At 36.2% G+C, this 25,357-nt stretch overlaps 1 pseudogene; it reads left to right on the top strand.

The window, feature by feature from the left end:
• Positions 1-23,634: 23,634 nt before the first annotated feature.
• Positions 23,635-24,509, top strand: LOC136398579 (S-phase kinase-associated protein 1-like; annotated as a pseudogene).
• The last annotated feature ends 848 nt before the right edge of the window (positions 24,510-25,357 follow it).

Here is a 25,357-nt window from a genome sequence, read left to right as displayed (position 1 = left end):
TGTGTGCCCTGGCCGAGAATTGAACCTAGGACTCTTGCACACTAGGCTGATACTCTACCACTGAGTCAACCAGCCAGGGAGCATTACCTTGTTTTAAATTCTCTGTATATCATATAGCTACACTACTTTACAAATTTGCATTTTCCCCTAGATTTATAAATGTTTTCTAAATATAGATATTGTTTTTCATTCATTGACATCTATTTGAGGTTCATTCTGAAATTTATAGTGTGCTAGACATTCTGTTCACTATTTAGGATGAGTAAAATTTTAGCCTCTAATACAATAAAGGATATAGAATGAATGTATACTTTTTATTCCATAGCTAGGCTTTGAAAAATAGGTTTTATACTTTAAAATTTAAATGAAGGTTTTATTTAGTTCTGCATAAAATGCTAAATATAAATAATACATATAATTAGAATGAAGTCATTTAAGGCAGTTTAATGAATACAGAACATTTTCTACATTGATTATTATGGGGAAGCCAGGGTAATTGTTATTACAAGAAAATATTTTTTGCTGCAAGGGGCAGAATACTGATTATTCTTTGAAGTTCTTTGACTCAACTCAAATGAAGACTACACCATTTAACAAAAAAAGGTGAACACATTAGAAGAATGATGAGAAGCTTATAGAATTAAAGGAAACCGTGAAAAGCCAGATGTTTGCTAAGATAAATAATAAGGCAACATCAGAATTTTTCTCATCAGGAACTGGGTTCCAACCAAATTCTGGGTTACTCTGAGAGAGAATAGGCCTGGGTGGAGCGGAGGCTCAGGTCTGTACCCCGGGGGAAATGTGATTGATCAGCCCAGTCTGATGACCCTGAATGAGGGAGCAGCTAGTGGAAAACAGAAAGTGTGGCGGACAAAGGAGCCCGTTCTCCTGGCTGACTGCATAGGGTAATGTAGCTACCTAATACCATGAAAGTATTGAAAGTTGAAATAAAACATCAATTCCTAGAATTATAAAACCTAAGAAGTAGAGTTTTCTAAATTTTGCTTTTGTTTAGCTTGGTTTGTAAAAATAGAATTTTCAGCCTCTGAAAAAACAGGGGCAGTGGGTGGCCCTGGCATCTGCCAGGAAAAAGGCTGGTGTTCAAGTTACAGGATCCCAAGACCCGTTGTCCCAGTTTGAATAGGGAGAAGGGTGAGAGACTCGTCCGACAGGGATGGGCAGGGAGACCAGAGGCCCCATGTGAAATCATCAATCCACCGTTCCCCTTCTAATGTATGGCAGGTGTTGGCATTAGGAGGTAATAGGTGCTTTTTATTACAGCAGCAGCAGCAGCTAAGAGAACTGTTAAGGTGACACAGGCCTTGAATGTGTTTGATCCCGCCAGGCCCTGAGAGCTTGTTGAAGGGTTTGGATGGGCTTGTGGCAATGGAGAGCACACTTTGGAAAGGTGCCGAGGTTTGTTAATAAAGAGCTGTATGGCTAGTTGCCTATAGTGGACCTTTACCTTGGTGATTTGCACAGACAGCTGGGCTGTCTTTCATGGACTGACTCTTGGACGGAGACCAGTGGGGGGCACTGGATCCCTTGATGGATGGACATGTCACTCATGGACAGTACTATGAGAGACTGATGGGGGGGGTGACACCTGTGGAGGCCCTCCTGCACTGGTTCTCATCCAGTTGCAGAGTTGCACCAGAGACACTTTATGGTTTCCACGGACACAGCCCTGGACTATATAGGCCCTCCTACCTACCATGGGGTAGAGCAGAGGTTGGGAACCTTTTTGGCTGAGAGAGCCATGAATGCCAAATATTTTAAAATGTAATTCCGTGAGAGCTATACAATATATTTAACACTAAATACAAGTAAATGTGTGCATTTTATGTAAGACCAACACTTTTAAAGTACAGTAAGTCTCTGAATTCTTTTAATAACGTTGTTATGCTATTGCTAACCAATGATGAATAAAGTACTTCTTACCATTAATGCGACTTCTGGTGCTGCATGGTTTTGTGATGGCTTTGTAGTCTGGTTGATACGTGGTGAGGTTAAGCTTCATGCAGGCATTGAGACTTCCATCCATTAAACGTGATCGTAGGTTGGGCTTAACATTCTTTAGATGTGAGAAAGACTGCTCACATGCATACGTAGAGCCAAACATTGTCAGTACAGCAATACCCACACGCTGCAGTGTGTGGTATGTGATGGGAAGCACGTTCCAAGTTTTGACAATCAGCTGGTCTGCAGGTTAAAGTTTTTTCATTTCTCCCCACTTGTGTTTGCTCGCCAACTCTGCTTACTGTCATGCAAGTCTTTCCAAATCTTCATTCAGTGAATTGAACTTATTCACCCACAGGTCTGAGGCCTTCAGGTCAGCAGCTTGTAGCTCAAAATCTCTGACAGAGACACCGGGGATGTAACTCAGGTCAGTGCTGTCCACTGCACACGCGTGTGGATGAGTGATAAACTTAAAAAGACAAGTGCGCTCACAAAATTCTCCAAAGCGCGCTTTGAATGACTTCAGGAGATTAGATGTGAAGCCCACTAGCTGCTGGAGATCAAGATGTTGAGCAGGGTCACTTGCTGTGCATGCATCTTTAAACTCTCCCAGTTTTTCAAAGTGTAGTAAATGACCTGTTTCAATGTCCGCGGTGAAGAGTTCCAGCTTGTTTTCAAATGCAAACACTGCTTGTTGAAGGGATAAGACTGTATTTCCAACTCCTTGCTTTTTCACATTGAGCTGGTTCAGATGTTCAGTAATGTCCACAAGATAGTAGAACTTCAGGAGCCACTCAGTATTAGCTAACTCAGGATGCTCGACTTTTTTCATTTCAAGAAAAGTTCAGATTTCACTCAGACAAGCCCTGAAATGGCTGAGCACCTTCCCTCTTGACAACCAACACACATTGCTGTGCAGAAGCAGACCAGGATAATTATTCCCAACTTCATCCAGCAGTGTTTTAAGCTGGTGATCATTTAAAGCTTGGGCAATAATAAAGCTGATGACCAGAATGACCAGCAACATCACCTCATCAAGCTGCTCACCACACATCTGAGCACAAAGTGCCTCCTGATGGAGGATGCAGTGAAAACTTAGGATGGGTCTCTTTTCATGTTCACGAAGAAGCACTAGGAATCCTCTGTTTTTTCCCACCATGTACGGAGCACCATCAGTGCATACTGACATGTTTATCCATGGTAGATTTTTTCTTTAGCGAACTCATTGAAAGATTTGAATAAATCCTCCTCTCTTGTTGTCGCTTTCATAGGCAAAATAGCAAGACTTTCCTCACGTAGTGTGTCACTGACAGCATACCTTGCAATCACGCTGAAATGGGATAAATGGCTTACGTCTGTTGACTCATCCAAAAAGAGAGAAAAAAATGGTGCTGCATTTATGTCCTTCATTTGTGTTGCCTCAATTTGATTTGCCATCATGATAGTACAATCGTGAACAGTTCTTGCTGACAGAAGCATGTCTTTTATTCATTTGATTATCTTGTTTTAATCCGAAAAGTCATCAAAAATTTCACTGGCAACATCAAACATGAATGTTTTGGCATACTCCTCATCTGTGAATGGCTTTCCGTGTCTCACAATTGCTAAAGCACCAGCAAAGCTAGCTGAATTCCAGTCACCTTGTTGGGTCCAAACACGAAGTTGCTGCTGACTAGCTTGCACTCTGCACAGTAGCTCTTGACATGCTTTTTTCCTGCTGTCCCCCACTGGATATTTCAATGCAAATGTAGTATGGTGTGTGTCAAAGTGCTGCTTAATATTTGACTGACCATTTCATTGATGCAATTTTATAATTGCATATTAGACACACTGCAGAACCTGCTCTCTCCACAAAGGTGAATTCCTCTGTTCATTCCTGCTAAAAAGTACAATACTCCTCATATTTTTTTCTTCTAGCCATCTTCTTCATCAAAGGATTTCTGCGATTAGCTAGCTGACTACTTGATTAAAAGGAGGGAAGTTTACTTCCTGACCTAACAAAGACCCGTGTACGTTATACATTATCCAATAAAAATTTGGTGTTGTCCATGAGGACAGCTGTGATCGGCTCCAGCCACCCGCAACCATCAATATGAGTGGTAGGAAATGAATGTAATTCTCATGATTGTAATACATGAGAATGTTTTATATTTTTAACATTATTATTTTTTTTACTCAAGATTTGTCTGCGAGCCAGATGCAGCCATCAAAAGAGCCACATCTGGTTTGCGAGCCATAGGTTCCCAACCCCTGGGGTAGGGAGTTAGAGGTGGATCCCCAGGTGACACTCTGGGCAGAGTGCTCAGGGAGACATTGTAAAGGGCACCTTTGTAATTATTGTAATTATTGTGTAACTTTTGCTGTTGCTGTCGCCTCTGTTTTCTGTCATGTAGATTGTGAAGTGAGCAACCCTAAAGGGATGGAATGTGGGGCAGCTGTGTTAGACTTGCTTGCTGGTTAACAGCTGCAAGCCCTTTGCCCAATTAGTGTGTGAGCACGTGGCAGTGCCACAAGTCTATGGCCTGTGTGAGGCTACGGGTGCTTGTGCTCAGGGGCATTGCGGACGTGCAGATTGCCTGCCTGCCACTGTGAGGGGCCGTTTTGCAGTTCGTGTGCTGAAGATGAGGTTTTCCCCTGCCTGTGTGCTTGTCTACTGTTGTGAGGCTTTATTCAATGGTAATGGCCTACACTTTCCTGTTCCACAATTTTTCTACCATCTCTCTGAATATAATGTGAACCTGCCTGGCCTTGGCCACCAGCATTACAGTTATTTAAAAGCTTGGGTAATTCTCACACAATGCTTTATAAGGTATAACTGCCTAAATATAAAAAGAATATCGAGGCCTGACCAGGTGGTAGTGCAGGCAATAGAGTATTGACCATGTTCAAAACGCCAAGGTCTCTGGCTTGAGTGCAGGCTCAACAGCTTGAGTGAGGGGTCATGGCTTGAGCGTGGTATCATAGACATGAACTCATGATTGCTGGCTTGAGCTCAAAGTCATTGGCTTAAGCCCAAAGGTCACTGGCTTAAAGCCCAAGGTCAGTGGATTGAACCCAAAGTGTCTGGCTTGAGCAAGGGGTCACTGGCTCAGTGGGAGCCCCACCTCCACCTGCAATCAAGGCTTGTATGAGAAAGCAATCAATGAACAACTAAAGTGCCGCAACTACAAGTGAATTCTTTTCATCTCTCTCCCTTCCTATCTCTGTGTCCTTGTCTGTTCCTCTCTCTCTCTCCTTCACTAATAATAATAATAATAATAATAATAATAATAATAATAAAAGAAAAGAAATATTGAGCTCTGGTCAGATAGCTTTGTTGATATGAGTGTTTTTCTGAAGCAGAGAGGGTGCTGGTTAGATCCCTAGTCAGGGCACATACAGGAACAGATTGATGTTCCTATCTCTCCCTCTCCTTTCCTCTCTCACTAAAATCAATAATACAAATTAAAAAAAAAATAAAAAAAAAAAATTGAAATGCTAAATCTTCCTTCTATTAGTTAAGCAAAGTATAGTCAAGCACATTGAATACATGCAAGGTTTATTTTAATAAAAATATCGTATGTATGTACATATATTTATTTGTTATAAATATGATTTGGACAAGCTTAATCAACTTTTACAAGTGTATTTTTGGGCCAAAGGAAAGTGGGAAATATCAGAAAAATACTTCCATAAATAAAAATATTGCTTCTAAAAATAAAAATTACATAGAAGCAATAACATTTACATAATATTCATAAAGCCACTAGACCAAGATTTTTTCATAAGTAGATATTATATTCTACATATTTGTAAATTTTTCCAAATTTGTAATCATCTGTCTACATAATATGATAAATAATGTGCATTCTTTTACCAATTATAAATAAATGATAAATCTTCCTGTTTGTAAGGGAGATTTTATAATTACCACACTAAATATGTGTGATGAGTCATTTTGCTGATATACAATAATTTATTAAATTTTTATAGTACTACTGGAGGTTATAAAGTTCAAGACCAACACTGCTATGTCAAAACATAAAATTTGTTATTGGCAATGATGTTTTGGACATAACTCCAAAAGCACAAACAATAAAAACAAAAATCCACAAATGCCATGACATCAGACTGAAAATATTTTGCACAGCACAAGAAACAATTAACAAAATAAAATAGTCTACAAAATGGGAGAAAATTTTACAGACCATTTATCAGATAAGCAATTATATCCAATGTATATAAACAACTATCTCAATAACAAATAAACAACTTAACTTAAAAATTAGCAGAAAAACTAGACCGACAAATTTATTTCGTGACAGAGACTGAGAAAGACACAAAGAGAGGGACAGATAGGGACAGACAGACAGGAAGAGTGAGAGATGAGAAGCATCATTTCTTTGTTATGGCACCTTAGTTGTTCATTGATTGCTTTCTCATATGTGCCTTGATGAGGGGCGGTGGGAGATACAGCAGACCTAATGATCACTTGCTCAAGCCAGCGACCTTAGGCTCAAGCTGGTGAGCCTTGCTCAAACCAGATGAGCCCATGCCCAAGCTGGCGACCTTGGGGTTTTGAACCTGGGTCTCCTCGGTCCCAGTCCGATGCTCTATCCACTGTGCCACTGACTGGTCAGGCTAGACATTTTTTTAAAGAAGGTATCAATGTGATCACCAGACACAAGAAAAGATGCTCAACATCACAAATTATCATGGAAATGAAAATCACAACGCAGTGAGATATTACCTCACACCTATTATTAGAATGGCTAACATCAAGAACATAAGATACATGTGCTGGAGCTATTTATGATAGTCAGTGTATGAAAACAACCCAAAGGCCAGTTAAATGGTGAATGGATAAAAAACATGTAGTACATTACATAAAGGAATATCATTCAGCCATGAGAAAGAAGGGTACCTTCAATTTGCAACAACATGGATTATCATATTCCCCCATGTATAAGATGCACCCTTTTTTGAAAAATTGGGAGTCTAAAAACTGGGTGTGTCTTATACAGTGGTTGTAGGTTGTTGTTTTTTTGTTTTGTTTTTTTTAACTTGCATTTCCTGCTTGAGGAGTTGAATGAATTTTATGATGAACAAAACTTGAGTTCAATAACTTTATGTAATACATATTTTTTCAAGTTTTGGGTCCCCAAATTAAGGTGTGTCTTATATATGGGAAATACAGTAATTTTGGGTACATTATGGCAAGTTATATAAAGACAGAGAAAAGTAGTGTATAATGTCACTGATAAGTGGAATCTGAGAGAGTAAACATTGTAAAAAAGTAAGTAAAATGGTGGCCACAAGGTGTAGGGATTTGAGGGATAAGATTGATGACCAAAACTGTGCATGGTTTATTGACATCTGGGATTCCAGGTATATATGAGACATTGTCTATTGAATTCCAAAATATTCTATCTAATTATCCAAATTTTGTTACAGTTTGCATTTTTCCCTTTCTCAGAACCCAGGAAAGCTCTAGTCACATTGCTTTATTAGTTGAGTTTCTCATATCTTAATCCATCCCAGTTTCTGAGTAGGTGAGAAATTTTGTCTTTAACTATTGTTGTGATTTTGATACTTGTGAAAGATAATAACTCAGAAGACTCAGGTTCTTTTATTTCTTAATATTATATTTTCTGTCATAGTACCCCAAGTTAACTTATAAAAGAAAATAGTTGAGTATTGATTCTGGGTTTTGTATTTTGTTCTGTTTTATTTATTTATTTATTTCACAGTTCTGCTCACTATTTCACACATGCAGATCAGCGAGTGTCAACATCTTAGTTGCTACATGGGAGGCAGCAAATAAAAATATCCAAAAATACTAAGGAAGAGAGACTTGTTAATATTAAAATATCTTAAGATCTACTATTAATATATATTTTAAGGTGAAGAATTTTCATTCTATTAAACCTGATTTACTTGGGCCCTGGCTGATTGACTCAGTGGTAGAGCGTTGGCCCAGTGTGTGGATGTCCCAGGATCAATTCCCAGTCAAGGCACAAAAGAGAAGTGTCCATCTGCTTCTCTACTGCTTTCCCTCTTGCTTTTCTCTCCCTCTTTTCTTTCTACAGCTATGATTCAATTGGAGCAAGTTGGCCCAGGGCACTGAGGATGGCTCCGTGGCCTCTGCCTCAGGCACTAAAATAGCCTGGTTGCTGAACAAGGGAGCAACACCCAAGATGGGCAGAGCATTGCCCCCTAGTGGTCTTGCCAGTGGATCCTAGTTGGGGCAAATATGGGAGTCTGTCTCTGACTCCCCTCCTCTTACTAAATAAAAAAATAAATAAAAATATGATCTACTTGTTTCCTTCCTTCCTTCCTTCCTTCCTTCCTTCCTTCCTTCCTTCCTTCCTTCCTTTTCTCTCTTTCTCTTCCTTCCTTCCTTTTCTCTCTTTCTCTTCCTTCCTTCCTTTTCTCCCTTTCTCTTTCTTTCTTTCTTTCTTTCTTTCTTTCTTTCTTTCTTTCTTTCTTTCTTTCTTTCTTTCTTTCTTTCTTTCTTTCTCCCTTTCTCTTTCTTTCTTTCTTTCTTTCTTTCTTTCTTTCTTTCTTTCTTTCTTTCTTTCTTTCTTTCTTTCTTTCTTTCTTTCTTTTCTTTCTTTCTTCTTCCAAGCATTCCTCTCATAAGGTTTATTCAAAAGTGATTGAAGCTCTTTTAAGTTGCCTGGATAACAAACCACCCGGAGACAGAACTACCTATCCTCTTTTCTTAGTGGAAAAAGTTGTGCCCAAACTAGGAATGTTTTCACAGTCTTTGTCCTCTCTCAAATCAGAAAACAAACAAACAAACAAACAAACAAACAAATAAAGAGGCCTACAGAAATTCTTACATGCCTCAATATATCCTTAGAGGGTTTGTGAGCTGGCCTGGCAAAATCATCCCTATAAACAGCTAACCTTTGAACCCATAACAACTAGCACCTCATAATCTTTTTTACTTGCTGTATAAGATGGCAGAAAAAAAGCAACATCTCACCCCTGAGTACAAATCCATAGTGTAAGTTTAACACAGGTCTCTAGCTCCTCTTTAGAAATAACAATAAATTCTCTTTCCTTACTGTATATTAAGCCTATATATTTTTACAGATAAGTATATTACTTAATTCATATCATATGATGGGGTTTGTCTGTTGGCCCCCCAGAAGGAATATATCTGTCAAAGGACTTCTTGTGGCTATATTTATGATTCGAATCTAGCAGCCATTTCTTACAGGGAACCTCTTGGGCACACCACATTTCAGAGACAAGCCACAGATCAGGCTACCAAACCAGCATTGCCTTCCTGCCTTCTAAGCTAACTCTTATAAAGGGATTCCTGGAATTTAAAAAAATTTTTTGACTAATGGGCTGAGACTGCATTATCTAATCAGACTTTATAGCTATATGCTCATTTCCATCTTTACTTGCCAATCAGAGCTGCTCTATCAGAACATATAGTTCAAAATAATCAGAGCAGTACAATTTGGACCAATCAAACTGTGTAAATTTAGATTCTTCATCTACATAAAAATGAACCCATCAGGGACTAGGGTGGGCACTTTGTATAAGCAGGCTTCCTTTTGTCTTGGGAGAGTGTACTTTCAATTTCCTCTGGAGCCTACATTTGCCCATTTTGGAAACTGTTTATGGGAATATATTCTCCTCATTTGCCACACCCCAGACTGGGGTCTTGTGTTGGCACTGAATTGGTGGAAGGAAACTTTGGTTGAAAGTCTCAAGCATTGCTGTCTGATAGGTACAACCACAAAGGGACCTAATTTGCATGATGTTGTACATAATTTTTCATGACTATCACATCCTCTCACATGTATACTAAACTTACTATTGCTTTTTAGTTCTTCAGATATTCTTAAAATATAAAAAATGTTTTACAAATCTGGATTCTTTTATCTTCAATTCAGATGTTTCAAGGGAGTGTGTGTGTGTGTGGTAGGTCCTAAATAAGTATACATATATATAATACTTATTTGGGGCCCAATGTATTTATTTATTTTTTTATTTTTATTTTATTTTTTATATTTTTCTGAAGTTGGAAACGGGGAGGCAGTCAGACAGACTCCCGCATGCGCCCGACCGGGATCCACCCAGCATGCCCACCAGGGGGCAATGCTCTGTCCATCTGGACATTGCTCTGTTGCAACCATACCCATTCCAGCACCTGAGGCAGAGGCTACAGAGTCATCCTCAGCGCCCGGGCCAACTTTGCTCCAATGGAGCCTTGGCTGCGGGAGGGGAAGAGAGAGACAGAGAGGAAGGAGAGGGGGAGGGGTGGAGAAGCAGATGGGCGCTTCTCCTGTGTGCCCTGGCCGGGAATCGAACCTGGGACTCCTGCATGCCAGGCCGACGTTCTACCACTGAGCCAACCAGCCAGGGCTGGGGCCCAATGTATTTAATAGTGTAATTATGTTTTATTTTTCTTTGAATATATTTTATATCAATTATTCCTAAGAGTTTAATGTTTACTAAAAAAATGTCATTTCAGTAAACTTTATTATAGGCAGGCCCCTTAAATACAGATAATGGACATATGACCTGTTTTAATCAACAAATGAGGTTGAAGTATTTTACATAAGTTTCAGTTACCTAAACCTTAACAACATCCAGTTTTCACTCTTGTAATTCCTGAAGTGCATGTATATGTTGTACTACCTTGCTGAACAGATCAGACAAAGGGAAAAGCTAAAAATCTCAGCATCTCAACTGAACACAACATTCAGTAGAACTCCAGATCAATCCACATACATAAATGACATTCACAGAAATACCATAAAAACCACCTAGCTGAGCACTGTCCAGATTGCAGACTTGTGAGCAAAGGATATAGTTGTTTTAAGACTTTTAAGACAAACTATTTTAATGTAGTATGTCACCAAGCAATAGGTTATTAAAAGACCTAATTTAAAAAATATTATTTGAATAATTTGATGTTATTTTTCCCAAATACATAAATTGCAAAAATAATGATACAGTTTTGCTCTAATTGATAACACTAATCACAATCTTTTTAAACATTATAATGTACTGCCATCTACTGGACTTTAAGTAATCAATTTAATTCTTTCCTGAAAGCTGTATTTTTATATAATCATAATATTTGATGACTAGGAAACCAATAATTATATGTTCAGAGTTAAAAGAAAATTTTAGTTTTCAAATGTTCCATAGGTTAATGTTAAAAAAAGAGTGAGGTCTCTCTCTTCCTCATTCTATATAGACATGGAGACACACACACACACACACACACACACATGCACGCACACACACACACACACACTCTATCATTTCTTCTCTAGAGAGTATGGGAATTACAAAAAGCTCAGTTTCTGGCATTCTTACTATGAACAAAGACCTTTCAATCTGTTTGGGGAAGCAAAGTATACTTAAATAATAAAAAATTGTAAAATAAAATATTTAATAACATGTTATAAATAGTCTTGTTAAAATTAGTAATTAGTGTTTAAAAAATAGATTTTTAGATTGAGACAAATTAGGTTGTGAATCTTCTCCAGATACTTAATATATCATTATATAAAGTTATTCTACAAGCTTCAATTTCTTTATAGGTATTAACAAATATTATGGAGTTTAAAATAAATTTATTATGGGGATTAGATAAAATAATGCCTATAAATTGTTAGTACAGTATAATTTTCACAACGGTTATCTAATAATATTGTTTTCATTACAATATTCACAACTAAAATTTTCCTAGAAGTTTGAAGATAAGATACTCTAATATGATCTGTAGTAACTAAAAAAGGGATTTGAATTAGACTTTGCAGAATGACAATATTTTGGATAGTTAGTGATGGAATATTGATATCTTATGACATTTACATTTGACACACTATGAATATAATATTGAGTCCTTGAGAAGAGTTTTATCTTCTCTCCTGAAACTGCGTGAATGATACAGCAGAGACAAGTGGGTGATTTTATAGAGTTGGGACTACAGCTCACTTGATTCTATCGTGCTCTTGCAACAGAAGAGAAAAAGAAGCACTTATATTTCTGAAGCAAGGCATTTAGGAAATGCAAAGTGGAACATTGCTTTTAAACAGGAAGAGTTATTGCATGTTGCTGATAAGAAAATATGGTGTCTTATTTCTTTGAGGCTTTTATAACAAATGACCATTTGTCACAATTCAGGAGACTTGGAAATCCAAGATCAAAGATAGCAGAGTCCATGTCTGGTGAGGACCCACTTTCTGATTCAGAAATGGCTGTTTTTTCCATGTCCTTACACTTCAGAAGGGGCAAGCTAGATTTGCGGGGCCTCCTTTATAGGAACTCTAATTCTATTAATGAGGGTTACACTTCCTTGACCTAGTTACTACCTGAAGAGCCCACCTCCAAACACCATCATATTGAAGATTTGACTTCAGCATATGAATTTTTTGGGGATACAGCCATTTAGTCTAGTATTTGATTTCCACAATTAAAAACAAAAGAAAATAAAAATGATCCACCCAATGGGGAAAACGGCGTTTCACATTTCAGAGCAAAATAAAGGATTTAAGAAGCCTTATAATCACAAATAACTAGAGAAGGTAGAAAGGAGCTAACAGGGAGATAAAATCATTTCAGTCCAAGGTTATAATCTTTACAACCAAAAATAAAGACAGCATAGCTGTAAGAAGTACCCTAGTTTTGTAATTTTACAGATCTAGGTTCAAAGCAAGACTTTTACATTGAATAGTGGTGTGGGGACCCTAATAGTGAAGACCAGGATGTAAGCTCTGGTTCTCATAAGGAACTGCAAGCAGCACCAGCTCCCCTAAATCTGTGGGCTGTGTGCCCTAGTACCAGTTCCCATGCATATTTAGGTTAGCTGACTTAGCCTTGGATCCTAGGCGTTTCTAGGTCAGCAGCCTGGAAGACTACCTTTTTGGGTATAGCCTAGCTAACTCAGCAGGTTGACATCACCACACTGATTTAATAGTTATTGTGATATTGGCCCCATGCTGCTATTTTTCCTAAACCCACATCTACCAGCACTGGCACTGCTAGGCAAGAGGAGAAAGGAGACAAGAGACATCAGAATTGAGACAACAGGAAACATCAGAATCCAAGAGACATCAGGATTCAGAAGACTGAGGAGACTTCAAGACTGAGAATTCAGCAGACTTGAGACTTGAGACCGAGGAGACCAGGGAAGGGGCCATCAGAAACAGACGTGGATCATCAATAAAGCATTGAAAAATGTACCACCTTGCCTTTGGCTTCTCATGTTTTTCTTCACCTTGGGAATCTCACTGCCTAATCATCCCTTGAGGAGCAGCTGTGCTCTGACAATTGGTATATTCAATTCTAAATCATTTAATTCTTTTAGGCTTTAAATTTTCATAGCATTTGCTATAACCTAATTAACCAAAGGTCATTAGGAATAAATATGTGGCCTAAAAAATCAGATTTATTGAATGGTGCAGTGATGGGGAAACTTCCAGAGGACTTTCTTGAAATTCTTTGTGATTTTTTGAATTTCTGGTGGGGCTATTAATTATGCAATCTTGCTTTCCCCATGAAAGTGTTGAGCACCTCACTCTAGCCAACCATTTAGTGTTATTTGCAGAATTTCAAATAGACCCTGGACTAATGAGTGAGGCTTTCTTTCCTCTGCAACCCCTGGATATGATCATCATGACAACTTGAATATTGAGTGGTCAATCTTACTGTCTCATAGAAAAAAAATTCTTCCAAAACACAAACCATCTAGGAGAATAACAGCCAAGTCAAGGAAAGATAGTCAGCCATGCTTAAGGGGAAGCTAATCTCTTGATAGATTTCTCATTTCTTTGTAGTTACAAGAAATAATCTATTCTTTCCTTTGATTTTCCTTAAACCAGTTTAAACTGGGATTTTCAAAAAACTGAAAATAATATTTTAATGAGGAAGATGCATTGCAGCTATACTTTTGAGAATAAATAAGAGCCCAGAATGAGATAAAGTAATTTCATGGTGAAATAGTAGTCTTATATAATGGAACTATAGATTTTCTGTAACATGGGCAGTTGTATGGAAATGTTGTATAACAGAATTATACATTTACTAAACTATGGACAATTGTGTGGAGGTAAGGCCATGAATAAGAGTTTAGGGAAAATAATGAAGGTACAGAGAGTTTATACTTTATTATATAAGCAGTGGGTACTATAAGGTTTTAGAGAGAGATCACATCTCCTAGAAGACATTGAACATTTAGATATGAATAAATAGCTGCCTATATGACTACCTAGGAAATGCCTAAAGAAAGAGGTAAAAGTTAGGATATCTATTAAGAAATATCTTCATTTGTATTGTAAAGACACATCTTTGGGAGAGTTTTAATAATTTGGTGAAGTTTATTAAAACCTTATACTGCTCTTAAGTGTATAATAATGTATTTTAATTTTCACAAGTATATTTGACTTATTTTTCTTATCACTATTCAGACACAGGCTTGAGTAACACTTTGAAACTGACCCATGTTACTAACATAAAGGATTCCCTTAATTTTATGCATTATCAGCCTTGGTCTTAGAAGCACATGGAGAATTATACGTCCACATTGTTTTATTTTTTTTCTTTTCACCAGGTACTAACATTTAGTTATTAGCTATGAAGGGTTCATATTCAAAGCTGATATGTCTGGTGGTGACTTTCTTCTTCATATGTGGATATAGTAAACTACTTTCCTCGTTGTTGATATTGGGTTGTTTACCTAATGTAAATCTCATTACACACACACACACACACACATTTATATTAGTGCCTATAAAATTGTGTGGCAACAGATATACAACTGATAGGTCAAATAAAAGAGAGTGGAAATAATTCAGTTGAAAATGAGATAATCTGTAAATAAATATATACTGGATTTTTAGTCAAAGCTGAAAATCATTTGTGACAATAGCTGTCCATATTCCTTAAACCCCATTACAAAATTTAGTTATACATAGTCCAACTTTCTTTCTAAAATGCAGATTTTGTGGTTTGCTAGAAAGGCATACTAGGATCACCATATAATTGTATTGATGGCTAATATTTATTAAAAGAAGCAAATAGAAAAGTCCAGAAGAGACCAGCTTCTAAGACTCCTCATCCATGGAGTCACATAGGACATGCTTAATTCCTCCACCAACAAATTATGACAATATTCTTGAAGTGTTCTATCAAGAAAGCTCATGGTACTTTTTTGCATGACTAGTCAGGTTTCAAAATTCCAGACTCCCTAAAAAATAGTAGCTATTCTGCATAAACCATATTTTTTGCACAATTTGGGCCCAGTGATCTACTAATCATTTATGGAATTTTTTATTTTAGTTTAAGGAACTGGTAACCTGTCTAGTCCCCAGACACCAGTCAAGGACCAAACTTATCAGCTGGACCTTCTCAAAGTAGCTTTCTCAAGCTTGTTATTTAACAGTTTTCTGCACTACACTCTTGTGCTTTCCTGGTGAAATATATTGCATATGCAGCAAAATATTAGAGAATTAGAAATAATAATTAATAGCATTAACAGCAAAATGGCACCAAAATGTTAGATCTCAATCCTTGAGTTTTAGCCAAGAAAAAATTTAGTCAAGACTCACATACAAATAAAAGTCAAAGAGGTAGAAGTAAGCCATGGAAGAATGGAGCCAGCTGGGCTGCATGTTCTTAGGAAACAAGTTACAGAGGCAAAGGAAGGGCCCTTGGAGCCTAGGAGAAAAGAAACAGAGGTGCCAGCCTCGAGGGAAGAAAGGGGGAGGAGAGGCAGGGAAGAGGTGCAAATATGAGAGAGATAGAGAATGCAATGGGTCCTTCACCTCAGGATTTTGATCTGGAGGTCTCAGGGGAGGATTGCAATAAAAAAAGACTTAAATGTAGGCTGTGAAACCATAACCATCTTAGAAGAAACATAGGCAGTAAGCTCTCCGACATCTCTCGGACCAATATATTTGCTGATTTATCTCCATGGGGAAGTGAAATAAAAGACAGGATAAACAAATGGGACTTTATCAAACTAAAAAGCTTTTGCACAGCTAAAGACAGTAAGAACAGAATAAAAAGACAAACTACACAATGGGAGAACATATTTGACAATACGTCTGATAAGGGGTTAACAACCAAAATTTATAGAGAACTTATAAAACTCAACACCAGAAGACAAACAATCCAATCCAAAAATGGGAAAAAGAAATGAATAGACACTTCTCCAAAGAGGACATACAGATGGCCAATAGGCATATGAAAAAATGCTCAACATCACTAATCATTAGAGAAATGCAAATTAAAACCACAATGAGATATCACCTCACACCAGCCAGAATGGCGCTCATCAACAAAACAACACAGAATAAGTGCTGGTCAGGATATGAAGAAAAGGGAACCCTACTGCACTGCTGGTGGGAATGCAGACTGGTGCAGCCACTGTGGAAAACAGTATGGAGATTCCTCAAAAAACTGAAAATCAAACTGCCTTTTGACCCAGCTATACCACTTTTAGAAATATACCCCAAGAACACCATAGAACGGCTCCAAAAGAAGAAATGCACCCCCATGTTTGTGGCAGCACTGTTCACAATAGCAAAGGTCTGGAAACAGCCCAAGTGTCCGTCAGAGGACGAGTGGATTAAAAAGCTTTGGTACATATATACTATGGAACGCTACTCAGCCATAAGAAATGATGACATCGGATCATTTACAATAACATGGACGGACCTTGATAACATTATACAGAGTGAAATAAGTAAATCAGAAAAAACTAAGAACTATATGAATCCATACATAGATGGGACATAAAAATGAGACTCAGAGACATGAACAAGAATGTGATGGCAACAGGGGTGGAGGGGTGGGGGGAGGGGGGATGGCGCAAAGAAGGAGAGAGGGGGTGGGGGAGGGGAGGGGCACAAAGAAAACCAGACAGAAGACAATTTGACTTTGGGGGAGGGGTATACAGCACAATCAAATGTCAAAATAATCTGGAGATGTTTTCTCTGAACATATGTACCCTGATTTATCAATGTCACTGCATTAAATTTAATAATAATAAAAAAAAAAGTCCAAAAAAATATTCATCAGCTTTCCAGATGTGTTCTTTCAGGCTTCGTGCTAAAGGAGTTGGGGTTATTAGGTATTACATGTTGTCCTGATGTCAGTCATGGCATCCCTTCATCTGCTTTTGCTGATTTTCTGGGCCCGGACCTGAAACACAACTGAGGTCTCAATTCTATCTCTAGTTTGACCAAAACTCTATCTCTGTGGTCAACAGACCCGAGGCTTTGTTCCTAAGATTACTTTATGTGGGTCAGCACTGCACTGTGTTGAGGACTTAATGCTTAAGGGAGTGGTTGTACAAGGACTTATATGGGAGTCTTATGAGGCTATTCTCTGCCCCCCCTAGTTCCTTCTCTAAGGAGGTCTACCACATAACTAGTGACATGCCAGGGGAGAAAAGGTCAGGGGAGGGTCCAAACTGCAAGACCAGTATTATGAAAAGCCATGGAACCCAAACCACAAGACCAGTGTTCTGCTAGAAGAAAGGTCAAGCTGAGGGCAAGTTCCCACCTCACAGTTGTCCATTGTTAGGCACCTGGGGCTTTCTGCCCTGATGACCTTCTGTACCTGGCCTATGAGTTCTATTCTGTTCATGTCTCCCTATATCAATTCATAGTGTAACCACTAAATAAGGTAATAATTACCATCTTCATATTGGATAAATAATAGAGCCCTTACAAACACAGATTTTTAAATCTGAATTATTAGTTACTCTGCACTGGTAATGAATTAAAATTGGATTTTTACACCATTGGTACTTAACCTTGGCTATGTTTAACAATTATTGACAGAATGTTAGATTCCTAATGCCTGAGCTCCTCTCTAGTTATGAAGTTCAACCATCAGTATTTTTTCAAAGATCCTAGTTAATTATAATATACAGCCAATGTTGAGAACTAAAACTATAATGGGATAAGTAAATATTAACAATTGAGTTTCAGGAAACAAAAATGCTGAGGTTTGGATGCTAGGCTGATAAGGACTTGACTAGAAGTAGTCTATATTCAATTGCCTAAAAATCCCCACACTTGAGCTTGCTGTAGGAATTCAAAGATTTCCAAAAATGTCCTAATCACTTATTAACATCATTTTTTAAATTAATTTTAATGGGGTGACACTATTCAATCAGGGTGCATAGGTTCAGAGAAAACATCTCCAGGTTATTTTGACATTTGATTATGTTGCATACCCATCACCCAAAGTCATATAGTCTTCTGTCACCTTCTATCTGGTTTTCTTTGTGCCCCTCCTCTCCCCACCCCCTCCTTTCCCCTCCCCACCCCGGTAACCACCACACCATTGTCCATGTCCCTTAGTCTCATTTTTATGTCCCACCTATGTATGGAATCATATAGTTCTTAGTTTTTTCTGATTTACTTATTTCACTTAGTATAATGTTATCAAGGTCCATCCACGTTTTTGTAAATTATCCGATGTCATCATTTCTTATGGATGAGTAGTATTCCATAGTATATATGTACCACATCTTCTTTAACCAATCATCTATTGAAAGGCTTTTTGGTTGTTTCCATGTCCTGGCCACTGTGAACAATGCTGCAATCAACATTGGGCTGCATGTGTTTTTATACCAGTGTTTTCAAGTTATGGGGGTATATTCCCAGTAGAGGAATTGCTGGGTCATATGGTAATTCTATTTTTAATTTTTTGAGGAACCACAATACTTTCTTCCATAGTAGTTGTACTACTTTACATTCCCACCAACAGTGGATGAGAGTTCCTTTTTCTCCACAGCCTCTCCAACACTTGCTATTATTACCTGTCTTGTTGATAATAGCTAATCTAACAGGCATGAGGTAGTATCTCATTGTAGTTTTAATTTGCATTTCTCTAACAGCTAATGAAGATGAGCATCTTTTTATATATCTGTTGGCTATTTGTATTTCTTCCTGGGGGAAGTGTCTGTTCATGTCCTCTTCCCATTTTCTTATTGGATTGTTTGCTTGTTTGTTGTTAAGTTTTATGAGTTCTTTGTATATTTTGGATATTAGGCCCTTATCTGTGCTGTTGTTTGAAAATATCTTCTCCCATTTAGTTGACTGTCTGTTTGTTTTGTTGTCAGTTCTTTTGCTGTGCAAAAGCTTCTTAGTCTGATGTAGACCCATTCATTTATCTTTGCCTTCACTTCCCTTGCCTTTGGAGTCAAATTCATAAAGTGCTCTTTGTAACCAAGATTCATGAGTTTAGTACCTATGATTTCTTCTATGTAATTTATTGTTTCAGGTCTTATATTTAAGTCTTTGATCCATTTTGAATTAATTTTAGTACAAGGAGACAAACTGTAGTCGAGTTTCATTCTTTTGCATGTGGTTTTCCAGTTTTCCAAGCATCATTTGTTAAAGAGGCTTTCTTTTCTCCATTGTGTTGTTGGCCCCTTTATCAAAAATTATTTGACCATATACATGGTATAGAGCCACAATAATCAAAACAAAATAGAAAGCCCAAAAATCTATTAACATCTTATTATGTATTTTTATCTTTTCTTTAAAAGTGTTTTTAGAGAAATCAGTGGAGATATTCTTAAAGAAGTGAATTCTTACCACAGAAACTAATTATATTAAGACGAGTGAAAATTTACAATCAATAAACAAATTTGCAATTGGAAAATATAAATTACCTAGTCTCAGAATTCAAGCAATTTCTGTTACCATTATTATTTTTTTGAATCCAACTGTGTTAGTAATGTTTATTGATTGTCTACTTTGTTCAGGCAATAGGTGAGGTATTTGTGATACCAATATTAAAAGGACAATAGTTCTTATCTTTAATGTACTTTTAGGCTGATAGTTTTTCCAGTTAGGTGATTGTCAACCTGTTAAGCTCACACTCACTGAGACACTACATTCTTCTTCTGTGGAAGTTTCATATGATATTTGTTTGACATTTCCTCTGGAAGCAGGTAATTTCAATTAAAGTCGTATCCAATTTTTCTCTTACTTGGATCAAAGTAAATGAAATGCTCATTTTAGTTTATAGGACCTCCATTATCAGCTCTGAAAAATGAAATTCTAAATGCCACATGGTGGATTTGATAACATGACCACTAATTCAATTTCACAAATGATTATTCTGATTTTGGTGGTTTTTTAATTAATTAATTAAAAGGTATAAGATTAGGGCTAATATTCATTCTAAATTGCTTCCTAACTAAAGAAGTTTTTTCTTCCTTAGTTTGAAAAAAATTTCTACTTCCTTTAAAGTTTCTTATTTTTTTCTTTTACCTTTTTTTGTGACAGAGATAGAGAGAGACAGAGAGAGGAACAGATAGGGACAGACAGACAAGAAGGGAAAGAAATGAGAAGCATCAATTCTTTGTTGAGGCACCTTAGTTGTTCATTGATTGCTTTTTTATCTGTGCCTTGACCAAGGGGCTATAACAAACCGAGTGACCCCTTGCTCAAGCCAGCGACCTTGGGCTCAAGCTGGTGAGCCTTGCTCAAATCAGATGAGTCCACGCTCAAGCTGGTGATCTTGGGGTTTTGAACCTGGATCCTCCGCATCTCAGTCCGACTCTTTATCCACTGTGCACTGCCTGGTCAGGCTCCTTTAACCTTTAATTAGTCGATAATCCCCCAAACCAGCTTAAAAGACACACACACACACACACACACACACACACACAAAATAAATTTATATTTTCTTTTATCAGACTTTAACATGATTAGTCTACTAACTAAAGGAAAAAAGCAACTTTCCAAACCTAAATAGTAAATGTTCACACTTTACTATCTTTATATAGAAAATAAGCATCTTGACATTTGTCAGGAAATAAAAGTAAACATTATAAATCAATTCTTAAGTATCTATTGCCCTAAAAAGACACTACATCCCACTTTTTCCATTAACATAATTTTCACTGTTTTCTGTTTATTTTTGAATATCAGACATCAAACTGGTTTTGATAACTATTTTATAAATATTTTCTACATATTCCAATGACTATCTATTGGTTAATTTTTCCTATAGTTACCCTTTGTTTCTTCTTTTTTAAATTTCTGTGGTCCTTTTATTTACTCTATTAAAACAAATATACACATTTTATAACATACAAAATGATAATTACAATATTTCATACACTTAATAATATTTAATATTATACCAATAAGAGATTATGTGAAGAAAATTTAGAATGCATTTTATGCCAATTTCTAAATTGCTTAATTTATAAAGTAAAAGATAATCAGAATATCATAAAACTTATATTTGGGGTCGTTTTCTGCCACATTACATTATATATCTGTGAGATCTAGTATAAGTACCATATAACCTACTGCTTTAGATTTGAATTCTCATATTAACACAAGTATTTTTTCAATCCCTTGATTTGTCAGAAGGGCAGTATAATGAAGTGAAGAAAAACATCTCAGAGACAAAAAAAAAATCTTGATTTAATACCATGTTTTTCTTTAAAACCTAGAACCAGGATTTAACATAGTTTCTAATTTGTGAATTTGAGATCATTTTGAATCAAAACATCAAAAATGTATCCATATAATTCTTTCCCACTAAAACCATAAGCCATCATTTTCATATCGTGAGTCCTAGGCAGTATTTCATTTCTTATCTCATTCCAGACCATCTTCTCTGTTCCACTTACCAAAACTCAATGTTTTCCATTGACCGTGCCTCATTTGCTGAGCTAATGTGTGCAAAAGATACTGCAAAAATTATAAAGTATTCTTTAATGTATATTTAATGTATTTTGGCTATCACAATGACTATGTTTCTGTTTTGTTGCATGTAAAATCTGAAAGATCTTTTTTTCTATTCTTTAAAAACATGTCTCTCACTTCTTCATAACCAATCTCAAACTCAATATTATCAATATAATTATATATGTAGATTTGCTATATATTTATATGTACATACATTTATATAAATAAATAGATGAAGGATTTGTCTTTGCTAACATTGTAAATTAAAGAAATCCTGACAATGAAAGAGAATAAATTACCAGAATCTGAAATGATTTTATTGAAAATTTAATGCACTTTCAAGAGTCACATAGCAAATCAAATCAATCACAGTAACTATGTGGCTTCATTGATTCCATTTATTACATGTTATCAAATTATTATAATAAAGACCCATGCATTACATGAGAAAAAATATTATCATTTATCTTTTAGTGCCACAGAAAATTTGCTTATTTGAGACAGTTTCAGGGTAGGTTTCTTGCAAATGCCAAAACTCCACTACTCTGTTTAAATTTAAACTATTAATCAAGTGAATTAACTCCTATCCTTAAGTATTTATATTATGCATTTAACTTTTTTAACAGAACGGAATATATCACCTTGATATCATATCCTATTGCATTTTGTTTCTTATTTATATAACCATGATTTTTGAGTAGATCTCATAAATGTTGCTTAATTAACTGATTATAAAATCTACTATGATTCTTGTGGAAAGATTATATGTATGTTATAAAAAATGGCTTGTAATTCAGTTGAAAGATACTAACTGATGTTATGAAAGAAAAATTATTAAAATATTTTATACCAATTTTTAATTTACTGACTTTTTAATGTCAAAATATATTCAGAATGTTAAGAAATGTATAAATTCTTCATTAAATATATATACACCAATAATTTAATTTGATATTATATTAAGATTTTTTGCCCTAAAACATGAAAAAAATTCATATTTTGAGTTAATGTTAGAGTTATCATTTGATCTCATTATCCCTTCAGTAAATAAACTTTGCATCTATATAGGATTTGAGATTATATATTCCGTTCTGTTTAAAATGTTAAATGTAAAAGTAGTATAGTTTTGGAGTTATTTTTTTTTCTTTCAAAATGTTCTCTAGTTACCATGTTGTATCTTTCTTGAAAAATAACCTTTTAGAATTCTATAAAAGTTACTCTAAAATAGTCATTTAGTAGCTTCATTTCCAGTGTATTAAAATATGCTGTTTGAGTCTGACCTGTGTTGGCACAGTGGATAAAGCATCAACTTGGAACACTGAGGTTGCCAGTTTGAAAACCTGAGCTTACCTGGTCAAGGCACATATGGGAGTTGATGCTTCCTGTTTCTCCTCCCCTTCTCTCTATCTCTCTCTTCTCTAAAATGAATAAGTAAAAAAAAAAATTAAATATGCTATTTGATAAGTACATTTGCTGTATATATTTTTAAAACAGGTGATCTAAATAAAGTGTAATAAATTATTGATAGAAATAAAATTTAAGGTAAAGAGGGTAAAATATATGGTAGCAGAAGTAATCAGACTTCGTGGTGAACACACTATGCAATACACAGGTGATATTCATATATTGAAACATAATTTTATTAACCAATGTCATCTCAAAAATTGATAAAATCTTAAAAAGGAATTTTGGATAATCATTTAAAAGAAGAAAACAGAAGAAACTTAAAATTGTACTATATCTAACTTTAAAACATACCAAGTAAAAACTGATAGAACTGAGGGTATAACTAGAAAACATCTGCAATTACAGTTGTGGATAGTAACCTTTTTATTTCAGTAATCAGTAGAATGAGTTGACAATAAATGGGCAAGAATGAAGAAGACTTGAGGATGTGGTGGCCTGTTCTCTACCTTTCTCTCTTGTGTCTGCTATGCCGCCCTGCTCTCGTTAGCTTCTGCCTAATGTCTCCGGGAGACCAAACAACATGCCTTCAATTAAGTTGCAGAGTTCTGATGAAGATATATTTAAAGTTGATGCTGAAATTGCCAAATAACCTCTGAATATCAGAACCATGTTAGAAGCCTGACCAGGCGGTAGTGCAGTGGATAGTGCATCAGCTAGGGACACTGAGGAACCAGGTTCAAAACCCTGAGTTTGCCGGCTTGAGCACAAGCTCATCTGCCTTGAGCATAGTGTCACAGGCTTGAGCGTGGGATCCTAGGCATGACTCCATAGTTGCTGGCTTGAGCAAGGGGTCATTGGCTCAGCTGGAGACCCTCAACCCCCCATCAAGGTACATATGAGAAAGCAGTCAATGAATACCTAAAGTGCCACAACTGTGAGTTAATGCTTCTCATTTTTTTCCCTTTCTGTCTGTCCCTGTTTGCTCCCTGCCTCTGCTCTTTCTCTCTGTGCCTCTCTATAAATAAATAAATAAATAAATAAATAAATAAATAAATAAATAAATGCCATGTTAGAAGATTTGGTAATGGATTATAAAGGTGATGATGACTCAGTTCCTCAACCAGAAGTTAATACAGCAACATTTAAAAACATCATTTAGGGGTACACCCACTACAGGGATGACACTCCTCCCCCTTAGGATGATAACAAAGAAAAGCAGAAAGATGATATCCTTGTAAGGGATCAAGTATTTTTTCAAGTTGACCAAGGATCACTTTTTTGAACTTATTTTGACTGCACACTATTTAGACATCAAAGATTTGCTTGATGTTTCATGCAAAACTGTTGCCAATTTGGTCAAAGAGGAAACATCTGAAGATTCATAAGACCTTCAATACCAAAGACAACTTTACTAACAAAGAGAAACCCCAGGTATACAGAGAACGAGCAGTGTGAAAAGAAGTAAAATTTATGCCTGACACTGGGGACTGTTCCAAACTAAGGATTGTTCCTAATACTGGTAGTAGTGTTCTGTTAATATTAGTCAGATAGTAGAAAAATGCAGCAGCAACTCAATTGTATTAGCAAAATAGTGTTTTCATTGTATGTGCAGTTTGGGTACAGATTTCAAACCTATGCTTGAATTTTTTCAAGCACGGTCAAAAGATTCTTTTTGTATTTGTTCTGGATAAAACAAAATTGTGGTATTTGTAGAAAGAAAGAAAAGAAGAAGGAAGGAAGGAAGGAAGGAAGGAAGGAAGGGAGGAAGGAAGGAAAGAAGGAAGGAAGGAAGGAAGGAGAAAGAGAGAGAGAGAGAGAGAAAGACTATGAACTAATACAGCACACCAATAACAGCAGCAGAACATATATTCAAGGTAGATTTCACTTTCTTTAAGAAATGCCAATAAATATTAACAAACTGAAATCATTAAAAATATTCTCTGTGACCACAGTAGAATTAAAGTCAAAATCAATATCAGAAATATATCTAGAAAATTCCTAAAATGTGGAAAATAAGTAATATACTTATAAAAAATAGTATGCATCAAAGAGAAATTTTCAGTAGAAAATATTAGGAAGATAATGAAAATGGGTACATACTATTTAAAGGACTTTAGAAAAATAATAAATTATTTTATATTAGTAAAGAATAATTAGAAATTAATATGTACTAAAAAATGTTGTAGCATGTGTAACAGCATCTCCAAATATGAAATATTTAGGAGTAATTCTAAGTAAGTGTAAAATAGCTGGTTTAAAAAAATGTCAATGCATGGACAAGAGTGTGGTGGTTACCAGGGGTG

Source organism: Saccopteryx leptura, chromosome 3 (genome assembly GCF_036850995.1).
Source record: "Saccopteryx leptura isolate mSacLep1 chromosome 3, mSacLep1_pri_phased_curated, whole genome shotgun sequence".
In the NCBI taxonomy this organism is placed as follows: Eukaryota; Metazoa; Chordata; class Mammalia; order Chiroptera; family Emballonuridae; genus Saccopteryx; species Saccopteryx leptura.
This window is presented reverse-complemented; position numbering and strand designations above follow the sequence as displayed.